Here is a 15,943-nt window from a genome sequence, read left to right on the forward strand (position 1 = left end):
GATTGAGAGCATGTGTTGGCGTTTGTTCATTTTGTCTATTAGCCGGGATCTTCGCTGATGAGCATTTGATTTAATGGTGTCACAAAGTCCTGCGGTACTCCATCATAATCACGCCGTTGCGTGTGGCGCACACGCACGTGCCCTCCACTGTGCAGACTCGCAGGTCTCCTAAGACAGACTTCAGGGGACCACCGTCCATCCATCAGGATCAGAATAAGACTTTAAATCGCCTTTCACTCTGCCCGGCTACTAATGAGGACACCTAATAACCTTCTGCTGGTCCCCATCAGCGCCGTTTAGCGTCACCCTCCATTATCTCTGCTAATTAGACTGAAAGCCAGTGAGCCCACAGGACCAAAATGAGGTAGGTGTGAGTGTGGGTGGGCGGGAGGGGGCAGAGTGGGGTGGGGGACCCCTTGATAAACCCGTTGGACCCCGTCCTTTTCTTGATGATTTCATGCAGTTTGACTTCATGCTAATCTTCTTTTAGGGAGGTGAGGGATGGGTTGATTAAAATAAGAAGAGGGTGCAAGTGCCTCTCTCCCAGTAAGATTGGAACATGCTAACACTTTTTTTTTTTTTAATTCCCCAAATGACACAGGAAGCCAGCCTCTCCAATCTCTTTCCGAAAATGCGGCGCCCTTTCGGAGCCTCCGAAGCGACATTTTATGCACGGAGACACTCGACAAGATGAGTCAATTAGCCTCAAGTTGTTCTTCCTGCTGGGAGCTGTGGAGATGCAGGTGCGTCTTCGCAGAGATCCCAATCAAGATAAGCGGCCTGCACCCAATCATTACGTTGGCTGCGTATGATCGTTTGATGTCAAGATGCCTCATACGCTTGATCGTAGTTCGTCATTCTCGTATTGCAGAATTTATGTGGGTTTTTAAGGTATACTTCCGATAATGCCCTTGCATGTGGGAAAGGAGAGCCACAGTCTGGATTTTTTTTTTTTTAAGGGATTTACTGAATGCCGGGGAAAACTCAATGAGAAACTATGTTCATAAATAAATAAAAAAATAAAATAAGAATTTTGAGAGGAGGATTCATTATTGCAACAGACAACTGGAAATAACACAGGGACTCACCTCGCAGTTGATTACGTCTATTCATGTAGCAAAAAGATCATTTTGCATGTCGCAAATAAATTCACAATCCAGTTCTCATCATGAAAGAAAATGGTCACGCTGCGATATAATTGGTGCAATTAACTTTTCTTAAGTTTCATTTGCGCAGTGCGTGATTTGTGTTCTCCCCCCCTCATCTGTTATCATAATTATAATTATGCGTGACAGTTGCTGTATTTTAATTGGTTTATATTTCAATACATTTGAAAGAAAATAGTATATACTCCGGTGTGCTTTTGATTCGTGTGTGTGTGTGTGTGTGTGTGTGTGTGTGTGTGTGTGTGTGTGTGTGTGTGTGTGTGTGTGTGTGTGTGAGAACAGGGTGTCATTCGAGCCAGGATTGCAGCGTAACCTATTAATTACCAAAAAAAAAAAAAAGGGTTCTCCTTGCAATTTTCTGTGCGTTCTATTACATTTACAATACATATACAATAATGAACTGTGTTTAGGTTGTGCGGGAGGAGTACAAAATATCTTTGTTTTTATATTTGAGGATTTTCAATACTGCACGAGGGTCTGGAAAGTATCCCTCGCAATAAACGGGGGTTGACTGTATTAAATTACGATCATCACGGCGGAGCAGATCAATGCTGGCGGTGGCCTCTCTTGTCAGGTGCATCGTTACACCCGACGCCATTCCCTAAAGGACACGTCAAGGTTTTTCTTTGAAGGCATCGTTCTCAAGTCTTTTTAAAGCCGCCTGCTGTTTTGTTTCCAAGCGCTGTGAGTGACAGCTCCGAATGACGTCTTCACTTAATCGCTCCAGTGGTGTGAAAAGGTCATAAATCACACAATTATGCTACCGCTCTTTATGAATAGATATTTGCGTCGGGATGGGCGAGAGAGTGGGAAGGGTGGGGACTGGGGGGGGGCTCCTGGCCATATCAACTTTGTCATCCTGGTATTTATTGCGAGGTGGTGGGCCAGAAATAAGCGATAAGCGGAATATATTTTACAGGCGTCAGGACGGGATTCAAGGTCAGAATGTATGATTTATTTGGCGTGTCGCATGTCAGTAGAGGCGACATACTGATGGCGGGAGGAAGTGAGAGGACGGCGGGGGAAGGAAGAAAAATGATAAGAATTTCGCAGGACCAAAATGGAAGCTTTTTATTACGTCCGCCACGCGACGGCACTGTGACGAATGAAAAGTTTGGTTATACAAACGGCCACGGAGATGAAACTTTTGCAGGGAAGTCGGAAGACACAAAGATTCACTTTGAAAGCATCTACAAATGAGGGTTCACCAAGACGGAATGAAAAAAAAAAAAATTTCATCAAAGATGTGCCACTCCAGGCCTGTTGGTGGCAGTCATGCACATTACTCAGCAGTCTACACAGAAGCCAAGATGAAGCTATGGACTTCATTAAAAAAAAAAAAAAATTGAAAAATTACAAAATAAATCCTGGATCCAAACACAAACGTCCTTCATGGCAAAATATTTTTTGCATGAACTCCAACTGAAGGTCAAAGGTTGTGGATTGGAATCAAGTTTGCATGCTCTGCGTGCTTTCGTTGGTTTTATTCCAAAAACGTGTCGGGTTCCTTGACGACTCTAAATTGTCCATCGGCGTGAATGTGAGTGTGAAAGATCGTCCATATGTGCCATGCGACTGGCTAGCAGCCAGTCCAGCTAGCGCTCAACCGCTAGCTCAAAGTCAACCGGGAGAGACTACAGCTCACTTGTGACCCGAATCAGGACAGGAACAATGGAAAATTGATATTTATTCAAAGAACAATGACCATGAGCATCTTAAAGTTCCGATGCCGAAATGTATTCAGCCAGTGATCCTTTCATGTACCACTAGCGGGGAGCCCATGTACGCGCACCTCGAGAATCGCTGCAAGAGTGAACATGAAAGTCTTCTCTTCATTCGCCGTGTATTTGGTTTGGTTTTAATCAATCCGCAAACACAGAGACTTGCTCAGGTCTGAGGTGGTTTTGCTGCAGGTCACTGCGTTTTACTGATGCTCCTCACACGGTGACCTTCAGGGCCGAGCGGTGACGAGCTCCCGCCAATCCAGAGGAGGATTACCAGAGAATGTGACGCCACTACAAATATCAGCGCGAAGCCACACCGCACACACGGCCGTCTGAAAGAACGCTGGCGACTCGGGATCATCATCGTCGCTTTATCCTCTCTTGGTGATCACAAAAAGAAGAAAAGTCCCCATTTCAGCGCAGCGTACGTGCTAAAGATGTCTATCAATCTGCTTGGTTTTTTTTCACGCGTTTATTCGCATGCCGGTGGACGTGTTGCGTGAAATATGGAACACGTGCGCTTTTTGAAGTTTGAATTGACAGCTAATTTGCACCTTGAGAAACTAAGCCACTCTGATCTTCAAGGCTCTGTAAAGCTTCCTGTTCTGGAAGTTGCTTTATAAATCTGATTAATTCATTGTTATTATTTTGGAACATGTTATTCTTTCTCCCAATGATAGCATTTAAATTCCAAACAGGAAGGCCCGAGCACATATTCAGAAGCAGAAGCCCAGAACTGTACAGCAGACATGCTAACCGCCAGAACCACTGTCGCAAACAATAAAGCAAATGCTATTATTCCATTTGATGGCTCTATTACTTGTTTTAAAATGTACAATAAACCAATAAGTACAAAATAAATATGATTATCGCCCCATCATGATGAGATGAGAAGGCGAACAAAACGAAATGTGTGACCATATAAGCCCAATTAGCTCGTCTTTCCTTTCGCTAGCTCTCCAAGAGTAATGACATGAAATGATAACCACTTGCTTAATTATCATTTTTATGACTTAATTTGGACATTCCCTTAATGGGGCTCAAGTACAATTGCTTCCATCAATTTCAACATCCACTATTAAAAGAGACAATCAATTGAATGGTATCATTTTGAAGGGCTGCGTCCTAAGCTAATCGTAATAGCCGTGCATTGTAAATGATGTCGGAGTTCATTTGTTCCAAATTTGTGGAAGGGTTTTGACAAGACGTAACAGCCCCGATGAAAAGATCCTCTTGGTATCAGCTGAGTCGTCCATTAATTTTAATTGCTCATCTTACAGCTCGTCTTTTCTATGACGAGACACCGAGGGCTCGTCATCTGTTCATCAAACCACTGTGGGGAAGCCTCGCCTCTTCGTTTGGACTTTCGAGGACTTTCAGACTCTTAAGATGCATCCACAAGCCCTAAACATATGCACCACTCACAAACAAATAGGAATATTAGGCTTTCATCCAATTTTTTATTTTTATGTTGTTGTTTTTTTTTTGGAATATGCCTAAAACGTAATGGAATTAAGGGGTGCATTTAATTGACATTCAAATATTATTTCAGGGAGGAGCCAGACCCTTCCCTCAGTGAGGAGTGAAGGGCCGCTCTTTGGTTATCATGACACTTTCCCTCCTTTGTATCCTTTGGTCAGATTTTTTTTTTTTAATGGTGTTGATCTTATTTCGTAGTTTAGTCTCACTCTAGGCATGTTTTACGAAGATGCTCAAAAGCAAGCCGAGAGACATTCCACATCTTTCTCACTTGCTGACAGTGACGTGCATTCAGGGAAGGCAGGTGAGGCTTTGCCTCCCCTGTCATCATGAGAGGAAAAAAACGAAACAAAATAATAAAATAAGACAGGTATTATTATTTGTCCTCTGGACTATGATTTTGGTGTGGTTCTTAATATATTTTGACCATTTTATATTTTTCTACCCCACTCCGGGGAAGGAGTGCCTCACCAGTCTCGAATCTCACCCGCACGTCACTGCTCGCTGAGGATGCAACGCGTTGAAATATGACACGATCAGCGGCAACTCTGTTAATGCGTCCGCACATTTGCAGAGATGAAAGAAACGGCGAGGCTTTGTCAAGTGAGATATTGTCAGCGAATGCGAGCCTTAATGCGGGAAATCAGATTAAAGTTATGGAAAACTTCATGAATAATGTAGCCAACATTTATTTCCTTCTTGGAAGTGGAATGTAAAACACTGAGAGACCTCTTGCTCGTTCTGGCTTTCACCTCTACATTTCATTTCCAGCGCTAATGATAGATGAGACAGAAAAGTAAACTAATTAAAACTCAAAAGGAAAATTAATCTCCACAATATTTCTTTCCATCAGCATCATAATGACACAAGTGTCCGTCTATTTTCTTTCTTTTTTTTTTTTTTGCCACCCAAAATATTAAAAGCATAAATCACGGCTCATGGAGGCAAAAACAAAAAGCGGGAAAGTTGTTGTCGTAACAGGATGACAAAATCATTAGGTTGTAATTGATAACCTGCAGGGCAAAGACTTCACATTGATCTAGTGCCGGTATGTCATTGTAATAACCCTCTTATTGCTTTTTTAGCCCATTCGTTTGATGGCAATTACTTTAGGTTGAATTAGCCACATTTACTCTGAAGTGAAAAACACTTCCGGGGAAGAGGATTTTTTTTTCCTCGAGGACACCGTTTCCCCAAGCCTGATTGAGCCAAGGCGCATATTTTACATTCAGAACAGTCTCATGACACGAGACCAAACAAAGACGCCACAAAAAGTGGACACACACGTAAAATGTGCCTTTTGCCGTTTTGTGGAAGATCATGTAATTGTTCTGCCTGTTATGCTTCGTCGTAACTCACAGGCATGGATACCAAACAAAGAGACTAAAACCTCAACTTTTAGTATGCCCCATTGTCAGTCTATTTTTTCCCCCCATGTATTTTTTTATAGGGATGTTTGATTGCAGTTTTTTGTTTTTCAGACTGATACTAAAACTAGCATTCAACTCTTGAGTGCCCACCGATCCCAAGAAATTGATACATTAAACCAATGACAGATTATTTGAAACAGACATGTCAATCCCAACATAGCATCTTTTCTTAAAATTGCATGAAATTAACAGCAAATATTTCTTAAAAAAAAAAATCTATTTCGCCGCTTCTCCTCACGAGGAACCCGCGGGTATGCCGGAGCCTCTTCAAGCTGTCTTTGGGCAGTTGGCTTTTTTGATCATGAAGAAATTTCACGCTGTGCAATAAACTGAACCCTTTGCGACACTCATGTCACATGTTACAGTAACTTCCATGATGACTCTCCAGATCAAACAAGACATATGTACAGTTTTGCCTGGCAATGCAACATCGAGAATTTTCATCCAGATTGAGGTCAGTGATGATCACAAATCTCTCATTCTTTCCATTCTAATCAGAGGAGGCATCGCGATGAACTGATCGAGTGCATCAGAGTTACTTGCATTTAGATTCTCGCTGAAACTCAGAAAAAAAAATTACAGAAAGAGATAAAAATTACAGTGCCACCTTCGCACAAACGTCTCATCGGCTACAGTGAACCACGGCACTCATTGTCGCCGCGTCATTATGTACAATGAGCAATCATCAGCTGTTCTTCGATGCTTTCTGGATGATGGTGTGTGGCCTGAGAAACATGCCAGTCAGGCCGACACCCCCACCCTGAGAGAGGTGACCACCGGTAGCACCAGAGCAGAGTGATGACAGATTTTACAGTCAAATGGGCTTTTATAAAGGCAGGTGCTTGGTTACCTCTCAAGAAGGAATATTGAAAGTTAAAGATATTAAAGCTTGTGCTATAAAGGCTTTCGTTGTAATAAAAGTCAAGAGAAAGCCTAGTTTTCTTTTAAATAACTTGGATTTTTATTTTATTTTACAAATGAATCTATTTATTTAAAAATTGTTTTGTTTTTTTTTTTCCTGATAGGATTAAAAAAAATTTTTTTTTTACTTTCTTCATAAACTACGGAAACGTGTTAATCTACTCGCAAATACGTTGGAACATAGTTGGAGGATAAATGCTACAGACACAGCATTTGTTTCCCGTGATGCCACAATGTTTTTTTTTTTTTTAGCATTTTGGCGACATTATATCGATACGTAATGCCACGGGGTATGCGCATACGGAAAACGGTAGCCCGTGGCATGATGGGAAAAATGCTACGTTTGTAGCACTTAGCCTGCAAGTAGGTTTGAACATACAAGTATGTTTGAATGTATTTGCCAGTCCAAATGTTTTGACTCCACATTGGCTGCCCCATGCTTCAGTAATAAAAGTGCAACCCCAAAAAAAATTAACATTTTATTGTTTGAAAGCTGGGCCTGACAAATTGCAGTCTTTTTTTTATTTATTTATTTAAACAGCATGGATACTTATTGGAATGAATTATGGAACAAAACTAAATGATAAAACTAGAAAGTAAAAAGCTATTGTGTTTAGAGATAATGACAGAGAAAATCACAACTTGGTTATCTCACATTTGTTCTTCTGACAGAATATAAACAAAAATGTAATAATGATGTCAAGGGAAAAAAAAAAAGACCTCTCAACGTTGCAAAAACAGAAATCCACAAATGATCTCCCGATGCTTTCTAATGGCGAGGCCGACGCTCGGAGTGGCTATGATATCATCTGGCTTCCGTCCCAACGGGTGGGTGACTAATGTTTGTGTCTTCCACTAAATAATGCTCATTGGCCCTGCATTTTAATGGTCCTATTGATTCCATCCTTTATTTCTCCCTTGGAAAGCAATACACATTTACCATATTATTTCGCTGTCATTATTTATCTGTAATGTGACAAAAGAGAAGAATAAAGGTTATAACGGGGTCACTTTATCTCTATAAGTCCTCTACCTTGAGCTGAGAACGTTTGGCTGATGTATTCGCAATAGGAAGAAAAACCTCATTTGCGCTCACCTTTCACTCGAATATAAATGCTTTACAAAGTAACAAGCACGATTTTTTTTTAAAATATTTTTCTCCTGGACGCTATTGATCCGACTTACGTCACCCCTTTCATAGCTTTAATTTACCAGCGAAATAAGCCGACAGTCATAAAATAAGAAGGGTCTTGAGCGCAATATTCAGGACCTCCGTGGAGCTAATTGTATCAGCTTTTAACATGACCGAGTTTATGGCATTGTTTTATAGGTCGGCATTAAAAAGCCTCAATCATCGACACATGATGGAAACCAGGAGGGCGTCCTTGGCAAACCTCAATGAAGTGTTTTGACACGTTATGGCCGAGCTGACTGCGTGGGGTATAATCACAAACAGTCAAGCCCCAGCCCTAATTCTTAATCTTGGCTTTATGTGGACCATTACTGCCGTGTTTAGTCCAGAAAGTCACATAAAGTGTTTCTTTTTTTTTTCCAGTGTAATAATGGGCCCAACAGCCTTGAAGATTTGAATCTCCGACTTTCAATAACTGGCTTTTCAGTTCATTTATTTCTATCTTGTGCTACTTAGTGTAATGTAAGCCCGTAGTCCTGGGCTCGTGCCAATTAACTCTGCTGCATTTCCAGTGAAACAAGTGGAGAGAGTTGTTAAATTGAGACTGATGGCCAAACTAAACCGAGCAGACCGGAGACGTTCAAAACACAAGAAGTGGAAGCAGTGAAGGTCTTTGGGAAATGGGGAAGTGGTACTTTGACTCACTCTCTATGCTTTGTGAGTTGCTTAATCAAGCGGAGTGCATTGGGAAGGCATCGATTGTCCGTTTATACAGTTTCTACACCCGCTTATGGAGGTGTTTGAATATAATATTTTCAATACAATCAGACCTCCTTAACGTCACAATGTTTTTGAATTCAGGAGCCTACTGACATTCTTCCACTTGCGCAACTTGTAGCAATGTTTCCATGGCTGGATGTGTTTATATATACGCCTCTTATGCAAGAATGTGGTTGAAATCGCTTCTCTGTTTTGATACCTTGGATCATTTTTTTTCTCTCAAACCACTGTGAATAAGTCAATTCATTATTTTTATTGACACCGAACATTTCTAACTGTTGCAGGGGAAATGTTAGACGAAATCTAAATATCACAACCAACGTGAATGTTTAAATGCATTTTTTTACTGAGGAAGCACAAACCAAGGACATCTTGAATGACTGTCAAATTATGTTGGACCACTTGCAACCGTGCACACGGAAAAATCATTTCCACAATCTAAGAATGTACAGACTTTGGAAAGTACCTGTTTCGCCCTCTGTTTGGCCACAGAGGTCGCGGTCCAGGTCATTGGTCCCGTCATCCTTTCCGGAAGAAACTAAAAAAGTTTGCATCCGACATTCCAACGGAAGTTGTTTGAGGTCCATTTGAAGCTCGTCAGTAAATGTACGAGATGAAAAAGATCCCTCAAAACAGCATGAAGAATGGGTACCAGCACACATGCACGCACACATTTTACACAAAAGAGGGGCACTGACACTTCATCATCTTAGATTAGCAAAGTGCTGAAAACTGTCGTGAGCCTGCTTTCACTGGAAGTGTGTATGTGTGTGTGTGTGTGTGTGTGTGTGTGTGGGTGTGTGAGCGCTCTACCGAAGCCAATGCTCCATGTCGTTGAAGGAAAGTGATGTGTCTATATGTGGATAATAAGCTCCTTTGGGGGAGAACTCGCTCTCTCTGTAGACCACAAACTACTCTTTTACTTCAGATGATACACTCCATCCAGGGAATACTACTTTTCCTTCCAGTGATCTCAATTACACCCCGCTCGTATTGTCTTTTCACTGTAGATCTGGCGTCTCTGTTGCCATGGAGCTAATGTGGGGTCTATTAGAGTGCATGCTCTACTTTCCGTGTCACTTTAAAAAGCTTTCAGCGGCTGAAAGAATAAAGGTGGTCGCCTATAAAATACCTCGTGGATTTTCCACACTTGAACCCTTTGAGTCGCTCCCAGGCCACTGCTCCTAATAACCTGTTCAGTAGCACTGAGGTCAGCAAGTCCATCTTCTCCACACAAAACACACCAAGATGCACAAAGGTATTCATGTTACAGTCTGATGGCCAATCTCTGTAGTTTCTTGTATTGTCAAACCCTTGCCCTCATTCTCCAGCGGCAGCACATTGCCAGCAGATGATCTCAAGGTTGCACCACCGTGCTGTTTTTGTGGGTTCAATCCCGTGCTGTTGTGTCCTTGACTAGATGGAGGCATGAAAATCTATCTATCTATGGGTTCAATTCCGTGCTGTTGTGTCCCCTTGACTAGATGGAGGCATGAAAATCTATCTATCTAGCTAACTAGCTATTTATCTACCTAGCTACCTAGCTCGCTATCTACCTAGCTAGCGAGCTTTCTAGCTATTCATCTACCTAGCTAGCTATTTATCGAGCTAGCTATTTATCTAGCTAGCTATGTATCTACCTCGCTAGCTAGCGAGGTAGATCCCGAGCGAGCTAGCTCGGTATCTACCTAGCTAGCTAGCTATCTTGCTATTCATCTACCTAGCTAGCTATTTATCGAGATAGTTATTCATCTAGCTAGCTAGCTATTTATCTAGCAAGCTATGTATCTACCTCGCTAGCTAGCGAGGTAGATGAATAGCTAGCTATATATATCTCAACACAAGGAGGAGATAATCGCTGGAAACCACAAATAAGTGAAATTGGATACATTCTTGCAGCCTCCCTGATGATCTCCCATGAGACCCTGCTTTGGAATCACTGACTGACCTACCTACCAAACTGTACTTCATTTTGTTAGGGGGAGTGATATATACTTAAAAGTGATATCTACTGAAAAAAATATTGTAATTTTAAACGTTGCTAATTTTAGTGTAATTTTACAAGGAAAATGGCAATCAATGTAACCAGTATATTATTAATACTATAATAAAGGGAGCACAACGGCGTTGTGTATACTTGAGTTTAGTGAGTGTGTCTTGTATGCAGAGTCACAGTCGAGACGGTGTGAATCTCAGAACCTTTATACAGTTTCCATGTACTCCTGATACGACAGCTTCCTATCACATTTCTGAAAACATGCAAGTCGGGTGAGGAGACTCTTGATTGCCCCTGTAGGAGTGAACCTAAGTGTGAATGGTTGTTTGTCTGTATGTGCTCAGCAGTAGGTTGGCACTAATGAGGACAAGCGCAATGGAAACTGGATAGGTGGAACATTATACTGAAAATGCATTTATACAAAAAAAAAAAAAACCTCTTATTGAGGGTGGGCAGCCCCCGCAGTTGAGTTAATAAGCATCTCTGGACATTGTAAGGAAACAAGGATGACAAGTCTGTTGTTCAGTTGAATTGCAATGCGTGTAAGTGCACAGTAAGATTCATTCGGTCTTCTCAGAAAGAGGCCACAGTATGCCCAGTTCCGAACAAAATTGTTTCTCTGGCTTTTCTAGGACACTCCCCAGGTGCTCAGGCCCATGCAGTCACATCAGCTTTGGTGCAGCTGTACTCACCAAGATGGGATTTTACAGAAAGATATACAAGAATCACCGCTTAATGAGAACTCAAACACATTTGGGGAAAATTGTCTTCTTTTTTTTTTTTTCTACCACTGGATATGTCCTCCTTTATGACTCACAGGTTCTTGCTCGTCTCATCTTGAAATCCATAGTGTCCGTAGCAGTCCTTGTTATCCGGACACTGTGGCCTCATCTGATCAATAAAAATATGCCAATAGAGTTTATTGACAAGGCGTTGTGTACGAGATAAGGTGGTTATCACAGGTTGTCTGCACTCTGATGTATAATCCTGACTCGTGGCAGGAAAATCATTCATTGTGCTGTAGGGAAATGAAACAGCCAACATATTGCTTTCAGTAGTACAACACTGACCCCGAATGTACGCAAACACACACGTATGGTAAAGAATAGAAAAGTTGAGCAAAGTCATTTGACCAAAAATGGTCAGTACGTCCAAGGCAAACGGAGTTGTTATGAGATGAGATCCTGTTACAGTCAATAGTGACAAAGTGTTATTGGAGTTCACTTCGGGCAGAGTAGTTAGCACCAGTTGAAAAAGATACAAACGGATTCTGCACCCTGTACCCAGAGGTGGACCACGTGCGCTACGGTGCCTCGGAGAGACCACACGTCGCAAGCCTATTACCAATTTCTTCAGCAGAAGTGCAAGCAAAATGTCATTCCAAATGACTTCTTCAGCTCCCCCAAGTCATGGGGTAAGTTTGTCTCCTTAGGGTATCCGTAGCAGAAAGATGGTGGCGAAACATGGCAGCCTCCGGTCGGGGAGGGCCTCCCAAGACGGCAGGAAGTATTTGCCAAAGCAAGTGTTTCCTTCCCGACTTTGCCACTTTGGATCACACCCGTCTCTCTGATCCTCTTCAGAAACACGTATGATTTTTAAAAAATTCTTACGTGTGTCCCCGGCCTCAGACATAAATTCCATTGTTAAGTCTTTGAACCAACAATGTCTGATGTGAAATAATGTTCTGGTAAAGCAGGACTTTGGATCGGCCCCACATCTGACCTTCATGTTGTCACAGACAACCGGCCAAGCACTAAATAATAACATTTCACAGTCTCACGATGGGGCGCCATCTAAAGCCTGTTGCCCTCACAGATGATTTTGCTCTTGCTGAGCTGAAAGCTGTTATGTGCCAGCGTGTGTGTGTGCGCATGTACGCTTAACGTGGTTTTCTGCATGCAAAATTGCATTTTTTGTGCGGTTGAGTATCACAGGGGAGCACGTTACGATGAGTGAACGGCTATAACCTTCATCAGCCCCGCAAAGGTAAAACATGTGTTTCCAGGGGTAGCCAGCATTCCACTCCGATTTACAGAAGGAAGTGACATATCCCATTTCTGACATGGAGTGTTAAAACGTGAAATGGGGATGGATGCTGAGACGACGTGCACCTCAGGGGTACAAAGGATAGAACCATAAAATTCAACGGGGGGCGGGGGGAGTGCGACTCCCGAGCTGAATTACACAAAATCTTGCAAAAGAAATGTCGGTTTGACCTTTAAGGAAGCTGCTTTGGCATACTACAGACAGAGTATGTTTTAGAATTTGGATTTAAATAATAATCGTATTAGGGCCACTGTGGCGAAAATCAATGACAGGAAATTAATGTGAGAAGGCATAATATGGGATGTGGAGGTCAAATTGGGTGGTTTGTGTTATTTACAACAACAACAAAAAATTTGCCATTTCATTTGTCAAATATTTTTGCATGATTTTTTTAATCAAAACTGTTGGGAATGTTTGTAAGTAATTAGAACAACATGGTTGAATCATTCAGTTGCGGGGAGGTTTTGTGTCATGCAAATGAGTTGCTGCACATCCACCCGACTGTGTGACACCCAGGGGCGGAGCTAGGGTGTTGCAACTAGGCGGGCAGCTCCTTGTTCCCAAGCCGCAGTAAAAAGTAATTAAAACTAACGGAATTGCCAAAACAAAAGTCAGAATGAAATAAGACCTAACTCTAATGAAAAATCCCAACCTACTCTAACCCTGGTTGAGTGTCGCCCTCGCATTAAAATTTGACTTCACCCATTAAAAATAAATTCCCTGGCAGTGTTTGTTGTGCATCCAAGGTGAAATGGCCTTAATTATTTGAAACGCACCGATGTCACCACAGGCTATATTTATTGTGAATTGTAATAATGTGCAAAAAAAAAAAAAAAAAAGACATTCCCACTCGTTGGTCTAATTAGCGCTCTTCAGTGTTGCTGTTTACCTCACGCTCGGAGCACAGACACATAAATGAAATTGAAAAAAAAAATACACGACACACAGCTGGCATACAGGAAAAAAAAAATATGCTGGTGCAGTTTCAGAGCCCGACACAACGGGGAGCCTGTTGGGGGGGCTCTCCATTACTAAGGCTGTCGAGGTGTAAATATTTTGCCTGTCAAAGTATTTCCTTCCTATACAGCTGTCAGAATTCATGCTTTAGAGTCTGAAAGACTGAAAGATACTCATTCTGAGCTGACTGACGCATGTTTGTAAGGGATGCAACAGGTAGGCAGGGGGGCTTTCCAGCAGTTCTAGGTGGTCCAAGTCACCGGGTGAGGCAAAGGGTCGAGGATAAAGCAGGGTAAGAAAGAAGGGATCGGAGCCCAGAATATTGCCAAAAGAGCGTAAGGGAATCCATTCCACTCAACAAATCCATCTTGACCTGGATATTAGTCTCCTAGAATGCTGTTCTCACGTCAAAATACGATGAGGAATGTGACAGGCTTACTGACAACGGACGTCTGTGAATCCACAAAGTGAGATTTCAGCAGCCCAAATGCTTTATTACATGTTGACAGGCGCGTCCAACACGCAATATTTATCACTGAAACGTCTGCCCTTTTCATGTGGGATGTCCAAAAACAATCCAAAGTGTTCTCTCTAAGTGTTTTCCGATTGACCGATAGATTTGGGGGGCGAAATACACATAAAATGTTGGGTTAACTCAAGCTGTCCACCCATCGTGTCCAAAATCGTCCGCAGGAATGCAACCGCAGCAGTTTGACGCAAAGCCAAAGTGAGCTGCAAGCTGGGAAACAGAGATGAGTTCAATCCAGCGGACTACTAATAGCAACACAGTTTTTCTATGAGAACCGCCGAAATGGAAACATGTGTTTTCATTTTGTGTGTGTGTGTGTGTGTGTGTGTGTGCTCACTCATGTGTCTGTTTGTGTGTGCACATAGACTCAAACAAAAGCCTAGTGTGAAAAAAAAAAATGCAATATGACCTTTACAAATACTTACAGAAGGGAGCAAAATGTGGAAAACATTAGTGGTCCATCCCAACCGATATCAATTTTTGGGCTGAGGTGTAGATTTCTTTCGGGAAAAACCTTTGCAAATGCATCTGTATTGCAGCTTCTCCTGCCCAAGAAAGGCCCAAATCCCTGATACAGGGGTAAAAGACTTAAAAAAAAAAAAAATAGTATGTGTAGAGAAATCTGTACACAATAAGTCATTGCATTCGTTTTCTATATTACTTATTTTGTTCAGGGTGATGAACACCTGGAGCCTACCCCAGCCTGACTTTGGGCAAAAGGCAGACCACACGCTGAACTGCAGGTCACTCGATCATCGTAAGGCAACTATAGGGGGGACATTTAGGAAATCGCCCCCCTCTGAAATCTAACGTGCTTGTTAGTTTGGGAGGAACGAGACAAGCCCAGGAAGCCTGTTAGCTCAACAGACAGCTGCTGGCTAGAGCCTCTCATTGCGGGGCATCAATTAATTCAATAACCTACTATAAATTTATGATCATTGTCATTATCAATGACTGGTATAACTACCACCTAATTAGTTAACTGTACTAATAAATTCTTATGTAAACTCTCATGCCATCATCTGCATACTTATGACATTAAAATAGTAACACTCTCAAATACAAGCTTGTGGGGCCAAAAAACAAGGGGCTGAGAAGAGAACCTTGAAGGATCCCACATGTTGCTGATAGCCCGGGGACCCCAGAATCATGTTTCCTCTGTGACTAATGGTGCGAATAGCAACAGAGCTTTTCAGTATCATGAGGGGCTCTGTCAGAAAAACGTGACAAAAAAAAAAAATACTGAACGATGCCATTAGAAACACAACAACATTATATATTCTTGAGGACAGTAAATCGAGTTTGGGGATTATGGTGATGCTACTTTGACGTGACGGAGATTTAAGGAATCCATGAATACATTTCAGATTTAATGCCTTGAGGTGACTCAATAGCTAAGTGGCTTGATAACTATATTTTATCCGATACTGACTCTGACAATATCATTTGTTTATTCCTTGCAGTCTCCACTACGATGCAAACCGTATTTAAAGTGTCGCCTGTCTCGTGATTTATCAGAGGCGCTCATATCACTCTCACGCTTCCCCTCCTTCCTTCTCTTGTTTTTCCATAAATTGTCAAGGAAACGTCAATGTAAACAAACTTCCGGTACTGGAAATAAGCATATTTGTCCTGGCTCAGACACAATCCAGAAGATATTAGCCATGTAGGAAATGCGCCGAATATTACGGGCCCCGACATTCCAGGCCAAGGAAGACAGTTGGTGCAAACCTCCGACTGCCGCTCTGCTCCGATTTCTCAAAATGTCAGAGCTTTCGTATTC

At 42.0% G+C, this 15,943-nt stretch overlaps 1 long non-coding RNA gene across 1 annotated transcript in view; it reads right to left on the reverse strand.

The window, feature by feature from the left end:
* Positions 1-10,387: 10,387 nt before the first annotated feature.
* The window catches only part of LOC109517510 (uncharacterized), a 183,758-nt gene continuing 178,202 nt past the window's right edge, over positions 10,388-15,943 (reverse strand). Inside the window, exon 6 of the long non-coding RNA XR_002168558.1 lies at positions 10,388-11,519. This is a non-coding gene — a long non-coding RNA (uncharacterized LOC109517510). The remainder of the gene's footprint in view (positions 11,520-15,943) is intronic.

Source organism: Hippocampus comes, unplaced genomic scaffold, assembly GCF_001891065.2.
Source record: "Hippocampus comes isolate QL1 unplaced genomic scaffold, H_comes_QL1_v1.1 scaffold4, whole genome shotgun sequence".
Classification (NCBI taxonomy): Eukaryota; Metazoa; Chordata; class Actinopteri; order Syngnathiformes; family Syngnathidae; genus Hippocampus; species Hippocampus comes.